Source organism: Carex rostrata, chromosome 9 (assembly GCF_964058835.1).
Source record: "Carex rostrata chromosome 9, lpCarRost1.2, whole genome shotgun sequence".
NCBI classification, from domain to species: domain Eukaryota; kingdom Viridiplantae; phylum Streptophyta; class Magnoliopsida; order Poales; family Cyperaceae; genus Carex; species Carex rostrata.
Window position 1 is genome coordinate 11,654,800 of NC_135926.1, and position 14,485 is coordinate 11,669,284.

A 14,485-nucleotide genomic window follows, 5' to 3' on the forward strand; every position below is an offset into this window, starting at 1 on the left:
ATAATATCCAATCCGTATTCGAAAACTTAGATGTGGATATCCAATATTCGAATATCTGTGTGAATAAGATCATAAGAATACTGATATGGTTTTACATTTTAATTTTCCGTATCCCAATAGTAGATATATACCATATATTTTAATATATATTATGAAAAATTTATGTTATTAACCATTGTAATTAGATAAATATTATGAACTTTAATATTTTTTTTATATTTTTTTCATAAATATCCGATCTGATCCGAACTCGTTTTCATATCCATCTGATATCCGCTCTGTATCCGGAAAATTAAAAATAAAAAAAATAAAAAAAATAAAAATATGAATATGAATATGATTTTACCACTATCCGCTCCATATCCGCTCCGTTTTCACCCCTAAGTTGCAAGGATGCTAAATTGCTAATTATATGCAACCTCCAGCCCTCCAACTATTTGACAGATGGCGTTGTCTTTATTAATACCGTGTTTGAGATGTACGATTTTTGTATCTTTATTAATTAGCTGCAGAGCATATTATTTTGCAATGTGTGCAGTCTTTGATCATGCTGACATGCAGATAAATCTAACAGCGCAAAAATATTAGTTTATAGCTCGCATTTTAGTATCTATCATAACCTGTGTCATTTTGAATTTTGATCCTTAATTTACTATTGCAAGCTTTGAATGGAAAGTTCTACTCAAATAACATGTAAGTGTTGTTGAGATATGCATGTGAATCAATTAACCAGTAAGTCATCCACTATATATAGAGTATTGATCTAGCGAATGAGTCACTTCTACTGGCACATTTTCTGATAAATCTTTAATACCAATATCATTCATCAGAAGAAGCTTTGATCTTTTAACTAAACTAAATTACATTTTTAATTAATAGTATATAACAGCCAGACATATTATTCCTCATTTCCCATAAGCAGCGTTGTACCGTCCTTGTGTAATTTTTTTCAAGAATAATAGATCTATAAATAATTTGAAACAAGGACATGCACTCCTGGACAATATATATAGTGCAGAATGATTTCTATATTAGATTATATATTCCTTAAGTGAACCAATTAGTGTGTGTGTGTGTATGTATGTATGTATGTATGTATTGCAGGTGCAACAACAATTTCTAAATTAATTGGAGGTTAATTGAGACAGAAATACTGTCAAAGGAAACATTACAAATAATACATTAATATTTAATGACTATAAATTTGAATATTCGGATGAAAAATGGGAATACACAACAATGCTAAAAACAACACATTATTCCTTCATGGCTCCATGTTCCCAAAATGTTTCAAGTATTGAAATAATTAGCTAGCTCGTCTATAAATCTATAATACGATCGATGTGAATTGTGGTAGTGTTAATAATGCTGGGTTCCATAAACCATAGCAAATTAATTCCAACCATTGCTGTGATATATTAAAGCTTTCATTTTCAGCAACTTACAACCTCCTTATTCGCTACTTCGCATGATTAAAATTATTTTTTAATTGATATGAATATAAAAATACTTCCATATTATCCGCATCGTATCCATTAACATCCCAATGTGAAATGAGATTTTGGATCCCATGCATTAATTAATAGTCTCTTAATTTTCTCGAAGAGACGATTACTAGTTGGGTCCCATGCACTACTAGAATTCTAGTTTTTAGCATGGGTAAAATTTGACTTGTTACATCGGCATACCCATGCTACAACACCCAAAATTGTCAGTTGCATGGGCTACCCATGCAACAAGCCCCAAAAAATACCGTTGCAACAACCCCCGTTGCAACTACTCAATTTCCGACTTGTTGCATGAGTTACCCATGCAATAACTTGTAGAATACTTGTTGCAACGGTGTGTCCATGCAATAAGTACCCATGCAACAAATCCGATGCAGAATGTAGTTGCAACAATATTGCATTAGGTAGTTGCATGGGTAAAGTGTGTGGGTCCCATTGAGTAGTTGCATGGGTAAATAACGTGGGTCCCACATGGGTAGTTGCATGGGTAAATAACGTGGGTCCCACATAGTTAGTTACATGGGTAAATAATGTGGGTCCCACATGGTTAGTTGCATGGGTAAAGAAGGTGGGTCCCACCAGGTTATTTGCAAGCATTTTGTCTGAGCCCCATATTTGTATAAATTTTACGATGCAAAAAACTGTCGTTCATGAAAAAAAGAATTCAGACCCAATTCTATAATTCACCCCGTACCAATTTGGCACCTGTACCGATTTGGCACCTGTACCGATTTGGTACCAACCCATAGGAAACCAAGAATCTTTTACAATACACATTGAAACATAATAAGAACAGCACAATGAAGAATCTTTTACATTACACATTGAAACATAATAAGAACAACTTGTCATGAAACATGGAGAGTAACATTTTAATTAGTATTAATCATTATAATGAATTCAATGTCTTTGAAACATCAGACCAAAAAGGATTGCAACCACTTATTTCTATAACCAAAATATACGCACAGTCCATCACCCAAAAATATACAAAAAAAGGCTTCTTTTTTAGCTATACAAAATCTCATTTTTCTGTGATAAAGGTTTACAACACCCCACACTAGAAGGGTCGGTTGTTCTCCCTTTCTTCCCCGAACCAATCGTCAGCACCTAGACACGTTGTCACCTCATTTTCAGATTGCACATTGAGAAGTGCTTGGAAATTTCTTCCCCCATTTGATTGTGTAAAATCAGCACCTAGACCCTACATATATAATGTATAGCATAGAATGAAATTTAATATTGATAATAAATTGTAAAAACACTCAAAAAGCATTAAAATAAGTATAATAGGTATATCTTCTTAACCTACTACACATAAAAAATCAGTTTATCTTCATAACATAGGACTAAATTGTAAACTAAGTATATTGCTATTCTCGTTTTATCATCATAACATAGGACTAATTGATAAATTATCAGTTTAGCTTCATGCATCTAGCTAGAACATATTATTAAGTATGATACCTAAAAAGCCACAAACAAGGAAATTTCCTAAAAGGATATATGTTCTTTAAAAAAGAAAAATGTTCCAACTATTGATATGATACCTGACAGATGGCCATCGGCATTCCAGAAGGTCCTTCATGAGGTTGAGGTAGTGTTGTGGGACCTTGACCCTAAGCATTAACCATAGAAGAATTGTTTTAGATTATTGACATTTCAACATCTAGTTAGTGAGTACTGTTCGCTTACAAAAGTACGCTACAAAGTTTCAGGTACAACAAGTTGTACCAGTTTAAACCTTGAATTTACTCTCGTCTAAGGTTGCAAGTGCACAACCCTATCCGTATAGCATAATAAGGTATCGATCCTCAGGGACGGTTTAATTCGATTCTAAATTTCTACAAATCCGAGTTAGGTACTAGAAGTGTGAAGGGTTTGGTTTGAATTCGTTTCAATTTCTCAATTTCGAGTGACAATTCAATTAACAATAAATGAAAGCAATTAAAAGTTTTGGTTTTGAACAATGATAAAAGGCGCTCCCAGGGTTTCAGGTTTCATCCCAAACTTTGCCTTCTCTGGACCTATCATGCGACTCGCATCATCTCTGATGCGACCCGTATGATGCGACTCGCATCATCTCTGATGCGGGTCGCATGGCCCTCGAGCAGAGCTGACATGTGTTCGTATCTAAGTCGATTTCTTGTGCAAGGCTTCAACCTGTAGCTCTCACCTACTGGTATCTAACCTAAATTGATTGTCTGGTTTGCTAGAAGTATCCACAACCTTTCGATAATGGAAAGTTCACCTCTCGGCTACTATTGATCATAAATCTACTTCAAATACTCAATCACAATTGCAAGAAACATCAAGGTCAAATTACTAGAAGAGATGCTATAGACATCTAACAGTAGACAATCAATGATCAATCAAGCAATCGAAATCAAGCAATCAATGAATACTCAAACAAAGAATCACACAAGTTCAAACTTAGATCAAATCAACATGCAACTCAAAGACAAAGTTATGAGACTACATCCTAACCCTAGGAACTAAAGATCTACTCAGTCATGATGAAACAAAGCATAAAAGAGAGATAGAATAAGAAGATCATGATGAAGCTCGAAGATCCAAGGTGGATTGGAGATGATCTTGCAATCTTCTCTTCTTCTCCTCTTCTTCTCCTCTTCTTCAAGCAAGCTCTAATCTCCTTCTTCTCTCTTGATCTCTGCTCTCTAAGTGTTCTGGAATGTAAAGGGGGGAAAAGCCCTTGAAATTCTGGCATAGGACCTGCTTATATAGGCAACGGATCTGACTTGGGGCTTTGCTGTCTGCTCTGGAAGCTCGCGATGCGACCTGCATCAGGTCTGATGAGGGTCGCATCGACTCTGATGAGGGTCGCATCGGCTCTGATGAGGGTCGCGTCAGATGTGATGAGGGTCGCGTCAGATGTGATGAGGGTCGCGTCAGATGTGATGAGGGTCGCATCAGATGTCTCAGAATTCAGTAACTTCCCTGATTTTGCCCGTTTTCGCCTGATTCCTGCAAAGTAAGAACCAAAACATAGCAGCACCACATTCTATGTATATTCAATGTAAAAGGCACCATTTGTTGGTTCAAAACATAGATTTTTGTATGGAAACAAGTCGAAATAATAGATCTAATAAAGTGATATCAAGTACTATTAACATCATCTAGTTTTAAGTTGACAATCTCACCTGCAAATTAGTGATATTCCCTATTAGACCAACATTTTGAGGTCCCTGACTGTAACCTTGAGTCTAAGTTAAATAAGAATCCATTCAAATGAGAATTTAGCAATCAGAAATACACAGTAAATTGAAGTGACAATAAATATAAAAATTCTGAAATTAAGAGTAAATTAACCCTAGGATTTGGTTGAACAACTATAGTTATTTGGTTATTCCTAGGAGGCTGGTTAGGGGGTATGGTACCATGGTACTATGCATAGCACATAATGATGCATGCTATGGATAAATGTCTTCAATTTTAAGGTTCAATAATTCTTAGGAGGCTGGTTAGGGGTATGGTACTATGCATAGCACACAATGATGCGTACTATGGGACTATTCATAGAGTTAAAATATTTTTCGTCTTTCTTTGCAATTCTGACATAAAGATAGAACCTCTCATGTTACTGGATTTAATTGGACTTGTACCTTGAAGGTTTGGCGTATCAATAACAACAACATGATTTCAGTCTCTGAGGAGATGGGCAAATTTTACAGTGGATATTGCTAATTATATGCAACCTCCAACCCTCCATAATATAATTTAAGCCCCTAACTGATTCCAACTATTTGACAGATGGCGTTGTCTTTATTAATACCGTGTTTGAGATGTACGATTTTTGTATCTTTATTAATTAGCTGCAGAGCATATTATTTTGCAATGTGTGCAGCCTTTGATCATGCTGGCATGCAGATAAATCTAACAGCAAAAATATTAGTTTGTAACTCGCATTTTAGTATCTAACTATCATAACCTGTATCAGTGTCATTTTAAATTTTGATCCTTAATTTACCATTGCAAGCTTTGAATGGAAAGTTCTACTCAAATAACATGTAAGTGTTGTTGAGAGATATGCATGTGAATCAATTAACCAGTAAGTCATCCAATATATATAGAGTATTTCTAGCGAATGAGTCACTTCTACTGGCACATTTACTGATAAATCTTTAATACCAATATCATTCATCAGAAGAAGCTTTGATCTTTTAACTAAACTAAATTACATTTTTAATTAATAGTATATAACAGCCAGACATATCATTCCTCATTTCCCATAAGCAACGTTGTACCGTCCAAGGACATGCACTCCTGGACAATATAGTGCAGAATGATTTCTATATTCCATTATATATTCCATAAGAGAACCAATTAGTGTGTGTGTGTATGTATGTATGTGTATGTATGTATATATGTATGTATGTATGTATGTATGTATTGCAGGTGCAACAACAATTTCTAAATTAATTGGAGGTTAATTGAGACAGATATACTGTCAAAGGAAACATTACAAATAATACATTAATATTTAATGACTATAAATTTGAATATTCGGATGAAAAATGAGAATACACAACAATGCTAAAAACAACACATTATTCCTTCATGGCTCCATGTTCCCATAATGTTTCAAGTATTGAAATAATTAGCTAGCTTGTCTATAAATCTATAATACGATCGATGTGAATTGTGGTAGTGTTAATAATGCTGCGTTCCATAAACCATAGCAAATTAATTCCAACCATTGCTGTGATATATTAAAGCTTTCATTTTCAGCAACTTGCAACCTCCTTATTCGCTACTTCGCATGATTAAAATTATTTTTTAATTAATATGAATATAAAAATACTTCCATATTATCCGCATCGTATCCATTAACATCCCAATGTGAAATGAGATTTTGGATCCCATGCATTAATTAATAGTCTCTTAATTTTCTCGAAGAGACGATTACTAGTTGGGTCCCCATGCATATATATTATTCAAGATGAAAAGAAAGAGATAATACAAGGTTGTTCATATACAATTCTCACCGACGCACATCTACAAAGAAGCACTACACACTATGTACTGTGCGTGGGTTAATTTGCTTGCTTACGGTGCATATATAACAAGAACTAGATTTTTGCATGAATAAAGAGTGCAACCCCATTATATCTCAACCGCTATGTTTATACATACATCTCCATTCTATTATTAAACACGTTGGGTGTTCGATCCATCAACGGCTACGATTGTAAGATGAAATTTTAGATTTGATCTGTCCTCCAATTACATAATTTGTCTTCTTCTGATTAAATGCATTTGTTTTATGTATAGAAGTCTAAATTTAGTTAAAAACATACTCACCACATGTGCTGCCACACAATACGTTACAATTAAGATTGAACAAATTTTGAAATTTAGCGATATATTTCTTCGTTTCCTTATTTCTTTGTTTTCATATTTCTCCTCTTTAATTGAGTAGATTCCACCTTATATTTTTTTTTTATTTCCTTGTTTATCTTTCTTTGTTTCTGTACATATTGTTGTGGGCAATTTAGAATATATTTTCAATATAAAATATATCAATGTGTGTGTGTATTCTAAATTGGAAACAAAGAAGAAGAATATAAATAAGAACGTGTGTGTGAATATATATTTCTCTTATAATATGTGTGTACATATATATTCTATACATACACACGATAACACTTTTTACTCATGTTTTTTTTATATCATATTATATGTCGATATTGAATTGTTGTACGATATTTGATATTAGATTCGAATCGAGCTATAATTAGATATCATTGGTACTTAAAAATAAACAATCATCACATCATCAAATTGTTCTCAGATATCACGATTAAAATTAATTGAAAATACATAATCATATAAATTTTCTATTAACATGTGTCTTAATTTTTGGACAATTATTATTTTCATTGATATATTTTTTTTCTTATAATATATTCCCGTTGCAACGCACGGGTATGATACTATTATATATATAGAGAGTAAGGTTACGATGAGTTGCGAAGTAAAACACGTTTTTACTTCACGCAATATCATTATTTTCAAAGTTCAAATAGCCGATCCAAACCGTTAGATGTTTAATCTATATTAAAATATGCTTGGAAACTAAATTTTACATTTTTTTTTAAAAAATTACTGGACCGCTGGATCAACAATATTCAAAGTGGCTTAATAAATAGTAAACAAATTTCAAAAAATGTAAAATTTGGTCTCCAAGCACATTTCAATATGGAGATCATGTTGAGCGGTTCGGATCGACATTTTGAACTTTAAAATAATAAAATATGAGCGTGAAGTAAAATAGTCGCTTTACTTCGCAACTCACCGTAGCCCAACTATATATAGAGTTGGACTACGATGAGTTGTGAAGTAAAGCGACTATTTTACTTCATGCTCATATTTTGCGATCCCAACTATTATGTATTATTTTTCTTTTCTGTTAGCCATGCATTCATGTCAAAGTTGTCGTTTAGTGGCGGCGCTGATTGGTTTCTACCAAGGCAATTATATATATATATATTTACATCAAGCCATTAATTTACTTTATTCTTAATCCTAATTTAGTACCATATAGAAACAACTCCGAGGGCCGGAATCCTGTTCCATTAAAATTAAAATAATGAAGATGAATACAAACTACTGAATGCATGTGTAGCTGTTTTTTCTCTTTTCCCTTTACCAAAGCAAAGTAGCAATGACAAGACTTAACTCCTGATTCGAGTGATTCCACTAACAGGTGCCCATTGTTTATGTCAAAACTGGTTTCCCTAGTATATGAAGAAGCCTAAAATTGTAAGAAAACTGCACTATGATCTCGTGCAGATTCTCTCTTTCGGATATTGTAGTATTGTTTTATAAGACACTTCCAGTACTTCATGTTGATGAATTCAAGGCAAAATCACTAACTTATCAGTTAATTGTTTGTTAAGCTCATATCACGTATCAATAGAGTGGAAAGGATGTGTCCTACCGTGCTGTGCCATGTCGTGATTTTGATCTCGTGCCGTATTATGACAAAGTTAATTTTTCAAGTGCCGTGCCGTGACCAAAATGTCAAGTAGTGGTCACAGCACGCGCAATGGGGGATCCAATTAAGAAGGGCCTATCTCTGGATTTGAAAAAAAAAATTGGACTTAGTGCTATTTTATACTTCTGCCTACCCTTGGATAGATATAATGCATACCCCTGGATTTACTTAACGGTCCAGTAGAAAAAAATTCTACGGAAAAGAAAATCAGTGCAGACTGATTCGTGTAAAAAAAAAAAAAAAAGAGGACTGCTGCTAAGGATATAAATATGTACAATGTTGTGATTAGTTGCGTCATAACTTGGATCACGTGTCTTGTTGTGCTATGATTAAATTTGCAAGGATGGTCATAGCAAGTGAATGGTCACAACATGTTAATCACGTCGTAACAAGACTCACATTTGTCATGTTTAACTATTTTTTTCATAATTTAGGTTAGTTTATTTAATATTTACCATTCGATCAAGATCTAATGGTCTTAATTACATGTGACAATTGGTCGTGTCGTGACCAAATCTTTTACGTGACGTGCCTTGTCGTGTCAAATTTTTGAAAAGTAATCACGGCACGTAACTGACACATGTGTACTGACGAAACTGTGTCGTACCGTGATTATTTTTAGATCTCTATCCACTATTTCATTTCAATTTGTCAGGAAAAAAAATTGTACTCTTATCAATATTTTGTGCCTACTCTTGACTAAAAATTAAATTAAAATAAATGATTCATCATCTCTCTTTCGTGTGTTTCCTCCGATTGTAATATATATATATATATATATATATATATATATATATATATATATATATATATATATAGATGGGCTATGGTGAGTTGCGAAGTAAAGTAACTATTTACTTCACACTCATATTTTGCGATTTGAAAATCCAAACGACCAATCCGAACCGCTCAACATTATCTTCATATTGAAATGTGCTTGGAGACCAAATTTTATATTTTTTAGAATTTTTTTACTATTTATTAAGTAATTTTGAAAATCGCTGATCCGATGGTCCAGAAATTTTTACTGTTTACAGCAAAACAACAGTTTTCAAAATTGCTTAATAAATAGTAAAAAAATTCCAAAAAATGTAAAATTTGGTCTCCAAGCATATTTCAATATGGAGATTACATCTAACAGTTCGGATCGGTCGTTTGGACTTTCAAAATGAAAATACGGCGTGAAGTAGAAACGCGTTTTACTTCGCAACTCACCGTATCTCATCTCTCTCTCTCTTTATATATATATATATATATATATAGAGAGAGAGAGAGAGAGAGAGAGAGAGAGTGTGGCTAATATCAAAACGTTTGCACCAACCCTCTCGTGCAACCGAGTCAGTTTCCAATTTTTAAAGTCAAAATGATAAATCTAAACCGTTAGATGTGTTCTCCATATTAAAATGTGCTTGGAGACCAAATTTTACATTTTTTGGAATTTTTTTACTATTTATTAAGCCACTTTGAAAATCGCTGATCCAACGGTGGCTGTTTGGAACAGTAAAATCAGACGCCACCGTTGGATCAGCGATTTTCAAAGTGGCTTAATAAATAGTAAAAAAAATTCCAAAAAATGTAAAATTTGGTCTCCAAGCACATTGTAATATGGAGAACACATCTAACGGTTTAGATTTATCATTTGGACTTTAAAAATCGGAAATTGACTCGGTTGCACGGGAGAGTTGGTGCAAACGTTTTGATATTAACCACTATATATATATATATATATATATTAAAAAAAAGCTGCAGTGAACTGCTGGGTTGGGAATCTAATTAATTAAAGTTAGAACTAAGAGGAGAGGTTCTAATTCTTATTATGATGTTTTGTAATTTGTAGGAATAAAATAAATAAAATATGAATGATAGCCGACTAGCCGAGCCGATGGATGGGTTTAAAAAGGCCCCCACCAATCCCCAACCAATCTTAATCTCTCTCCCCCTCTTCTCCCTCTCCCGTCTCCCGTCTCCCCTCTCCCCCTCCACAGAGCTTATTGCTTGCTCTCTCTCACGCCTTCAGATATATAGAAAAGAGGGAGAGCGAGAGGGAGAGCGAGAACGAGAAGATTAATTGTCTTTAAAATTGATAAATGGAATTAGATGATGAGGTGCCTAAGACTAAGAGATCTACCTCGAGGTTCCAACGAGTATGTGTGTTTTGTGGAAGTAGCTCTGGGAAGAAACCCACCTATCAGATTGCTGCTATCCAACTAGGCCATGAACTAGTATATCAACAATTGGCATAACACTAAGATGGGCTTCTAAGGCCCATCACGGCCTTTGCTTTAAGGTCACGTTACAAAGTTCGAGGATATAAATCTGTTGTTATTCCAAAGGAATCACAGGACCTTATTATTGTTATTTCAACCTTATAAAGTTTTTTATGTATGAATTTCCAAAAAAAAAAAATTTTGTGCCGAATCTCGACAAAAGTCTCATGTGATTTCTTTGGAATTACAGCAGATTTATTTCCCAAGTTCGAACCTGGTTAGAGAAACAATAGCTCATACTTAATACATGTAGCCACTAATTTACTTTATTCTAAAATTTCAGACCATACCAAGTTGGACAACAATAGCTCGTATTTTTTAAGCAATCCATCTTCAAGCTTTAGATGCTACATATAATATCGGCCCATAGCCCCATACTACATATAATATCGACCTATACTTTAATTTAGTATTTGTTAAATTAGATTCTTAGTATTTATTAATTTAGATTCCGATCTAGATGTGCAATTATTATCCGACCGTATCTGATTCTGTATCCAAAAATTAGATACAAATATCCAATATCCGTGCAAATACAGATACAATTTTAAATTTTAGTTATCTGTATTCAAATAGTAGATATATACTATATAATTTAATATATATATTATGAAAAAATTTATGTTATTCACTATTATAAAAAGCGGATGGATATCCATATCCATATCCGTTTAATATTCAATCCGTATATGTATCCGTCTAATATCCAATCCGTATCTGTGTCCAAAAAATAAAAACAGACACGGATATTGTTTTACCACTATCCCATCCGTATCCAATACATTTGCACACCTATTCTGATCTCACGCAAGGAAACAAAAGTAACATCAAAATTTTATGAGCCAAAAACTACAGATCTCTCGTTCAACAATAAACCCTGTCAAATTGATCTAACAAAAAATAACAAAGAAAAAAAAAAAACACTCAAGCAGATGGTACATCAACCTCACCCTCAGAGATCTCAGTTTGGAGGTCCTTGGGATCCTTTCCATCAACAGTGCAACCAACAGAGACACAAGTGCCTAGGATTTCCAGAACAGTACCGGTAAGGTCCTTGGCCATGGAGCGCACCCGCATGATGCGTGCAATATCAATGACATCATCAAGGGAGATGTTGCCATTTTGCTTGATGTTCTTGGTCTTTTTCCTGTCTCTCTCTGGCTCCTTAAGGGCCTTGATAACCAGTGCAGCCGCAGAGGGGACCACAGTTACCTTGTTGGAATTATTATAATGATTAGTGGATTGATCTATCAATCAAATAATTAATGGAGATGGATGGGAGTAAAGCAAACGTATATCAGGCAATTTTTACATATCATGATCCCCAGATAATTAATTACAGTGTGCATACAGTGTGCTCTATTGATTGTGTGGCATATTATGGATGAAACAGAGGGCTTTGAGATATGACATTACAGAGAAGATATAGAAGCAGGTATAACCGACTCAACCTTTGGGACCTGTCTAAAATAACCAGTAGATCAATGGGATAGCTACCGTACATTGGAAAATTTGTGACCCCTGATGAGCCTGCTCGAGTACACCTAAATGGTTCAAGAGCCGACTCAAGATTTTTGACTCTACCCCTGTCATTTTTTTCCTGTATGAAATAACAAAACATGACCCAACCCTGACAGATTAATATTATTCTTAAGGTACATTTTAAGTTGCATGCTCATTTTTCATTGTTAAGTCCAGGCATACAAGGATCCCTAGCCATGACACCATGAGTTCAAATACTGCTATGTAGGATCCAACCTAGGGGTGTCAATGACACCCGTTTACTCGTTTACCCTACCCGTATCGTATTCGATAAGACGGGTATGGGTAAGATTTTTTTTTCGTTAATTTATTGGGTATGGGTATGGGTAAAGATTTTTTTTCATTAGATAAACGGGTATGGGTACAAGTAAAGGTTATTTCGTACCCGTTGAGTAATGGGTAATTATATGAAATATATTATATATAAATATATCAATATTATATCCAATTTATTTATTTTTCTTCTTTTCATATTGTTGTATGCCTGTATCAACGCTAGAGATATATATATCAACGAATTCATTTCTTTGTTTTCTTCCTTATTCATCGTTATTGCCTTTTCTCAATTCTACAAATGGAAATATTCCATGTTTCAAAGAAAATATATCCTCACCTTATTTTCTGGCAATAATGTATTGTTTGGTCTAAATAAGTAATCCATTAATAGCTCAGGTGTTAGCGTCTAAATTTTGCATTACATGTCAGCTTTCTCAAGGTTATACTATAAATATATATATTTAATAATTGAATAGGATGTAATGAAATGTTAGAAGAAATAATATATCAAATGACAAAATTGACCATGTGCTGTCCAAACCATTATATTGGTATTTTCGTTATTCGCCCACTACCGTTTCGTTACCCGTTAATCATAACGGGTATGGGTAGGGTAGGGTAAGACTAATTCTTAACGGATATGGGTAGGGTATGGATAAGGTCAATTCTTAGTGGGTATGGATATGAAAATAGTTCCACCCTCCCCGTATCGTACCCATTGACACCCCTAATCCAACCATCAGTTCAATTCAATCACGCTTCAATACAGCTGATTGAAGTTTCTGAATACAATTCAAGTACGTGAATTACATTCTTCATTTATGAAGGTAAATTTCCAATTCTTTCCATCCCTGTGTTTATCGTATTACAATGCCGCAATTTTCAGTGCGTAAACTCAAATTCACAAGACTACAATATAGGTAGAACATAATTTCTGATCATAAAATTTAACATCCTTGTTCTGAAAAAAATAAAAATTCACATGTTTTCATTCAGCTAATAAATAACTTCGGATTATTTTCCTTCCTTGATGTTGAAACTAAAAAGACTCTGATCCCATTGCATATAGAATCGACAACCGCAGTTCTTATGTGCCCCGGTACCACATTCGACAACAGTCCACATACCAGTACCACATAATCAAAATGTAAACAAAGAAAAACGCATTGAGATCAAGTACCTTAGCCTGACGGTTCTGGATGGTGAGCTTGACGGTGACACATAAACCCTTCCAATCTTTCGCCGTCTCCTTGGCGATATCCTCACCGGTCTTCTTTGGAGATATAGACCGAGACGTCCGATCTTCGATGCGAGAGAAGACACGGCGCCTACTTCGCCTCTGGTATTGCTTAAAACAATTAAACACTTCATCTTTGAATTGAAGTAAATATAACAAAGTGGTTCTAGAAAAATCATCAATAAATATAACAAAATATTTGAATCCATTATACGAAATAATTGGGGCCGGTTCCCATACATCGGAGTAGATCAAATGAAACATAGCTTCACTTTTACTAGTGAAAAGAGAAAAAGAAAGATTTGATTGTTTTGCCAACTTACATGTTTTACAATTAATACAGTCTAAATTTTTAAATTTTAGAACACTATTCAAAATCTTGTCGGATAGATGCCCATGTCTCTTATGCCATAAATCAAAATTAATGGATTTTGCGGAAGCACAAAGTAATTGTTTTGATTGCAAAATATAGTGTTCATTTTCAAGAAATCCTTCACCAATTTTCTTGTCGGTTTTCCGGTCCTGAAATACGACATTTTCATAAGAGAAAATTGAATTACAATTTAATTTTTGTATTAATTTGTTTATAGAAATTAAATTTATGAAAAATGTGTCTAAATATAAGACATTTTTATTT

The 14,485-nt window shown here is 33.9% G+C and overlaps 1 long non-coding RNA gene and 1 pseudogene across 2 annotated transcripts; both read right to left on the reverse strand.

Annotated features, from left to right (window-relative positions):
* Positions 1 to 2,372: 2,372 nt before the first annotated feature.
* On the reverse strand, positions 2,373 to 4,801 carry LOC144560006 (uncharacterized). The gene is made up of 3 exons (XR_013513300.1): positions 4,670 to 4,801; positions 3,059 to 3,127; positions 2,373 to 2,712 (listed from the first exon to the last, which is right to left on the reverse strand). It is a non-coding gene; the product is annotated as an uncharacterized LOC144560006 (long non-coding RNA).
* A 6,804-nt stretch (positions 4,802 to 11,605) lies between these two features.
* LOC144559302 (large ribosomal subunit protein uL11y pseudogene) lies at positions 11,606 to 13,964 on the reverse strand (annotated as a pseudogene). The gene is made up of 2 exons (XR_013513117.1): positions 13,792 to 13,964; positions 11,606 to 12,005 (listed from the first exon to the last, which is right to left on the reverse strand). The product of XR_013513117.1 is annotated as a large ribosomal subunit protein uL11y pseudogene (transcript).
* Between the last annotated feature and the right edge of the window lie 521 nt (positions 13,965 to 14,485).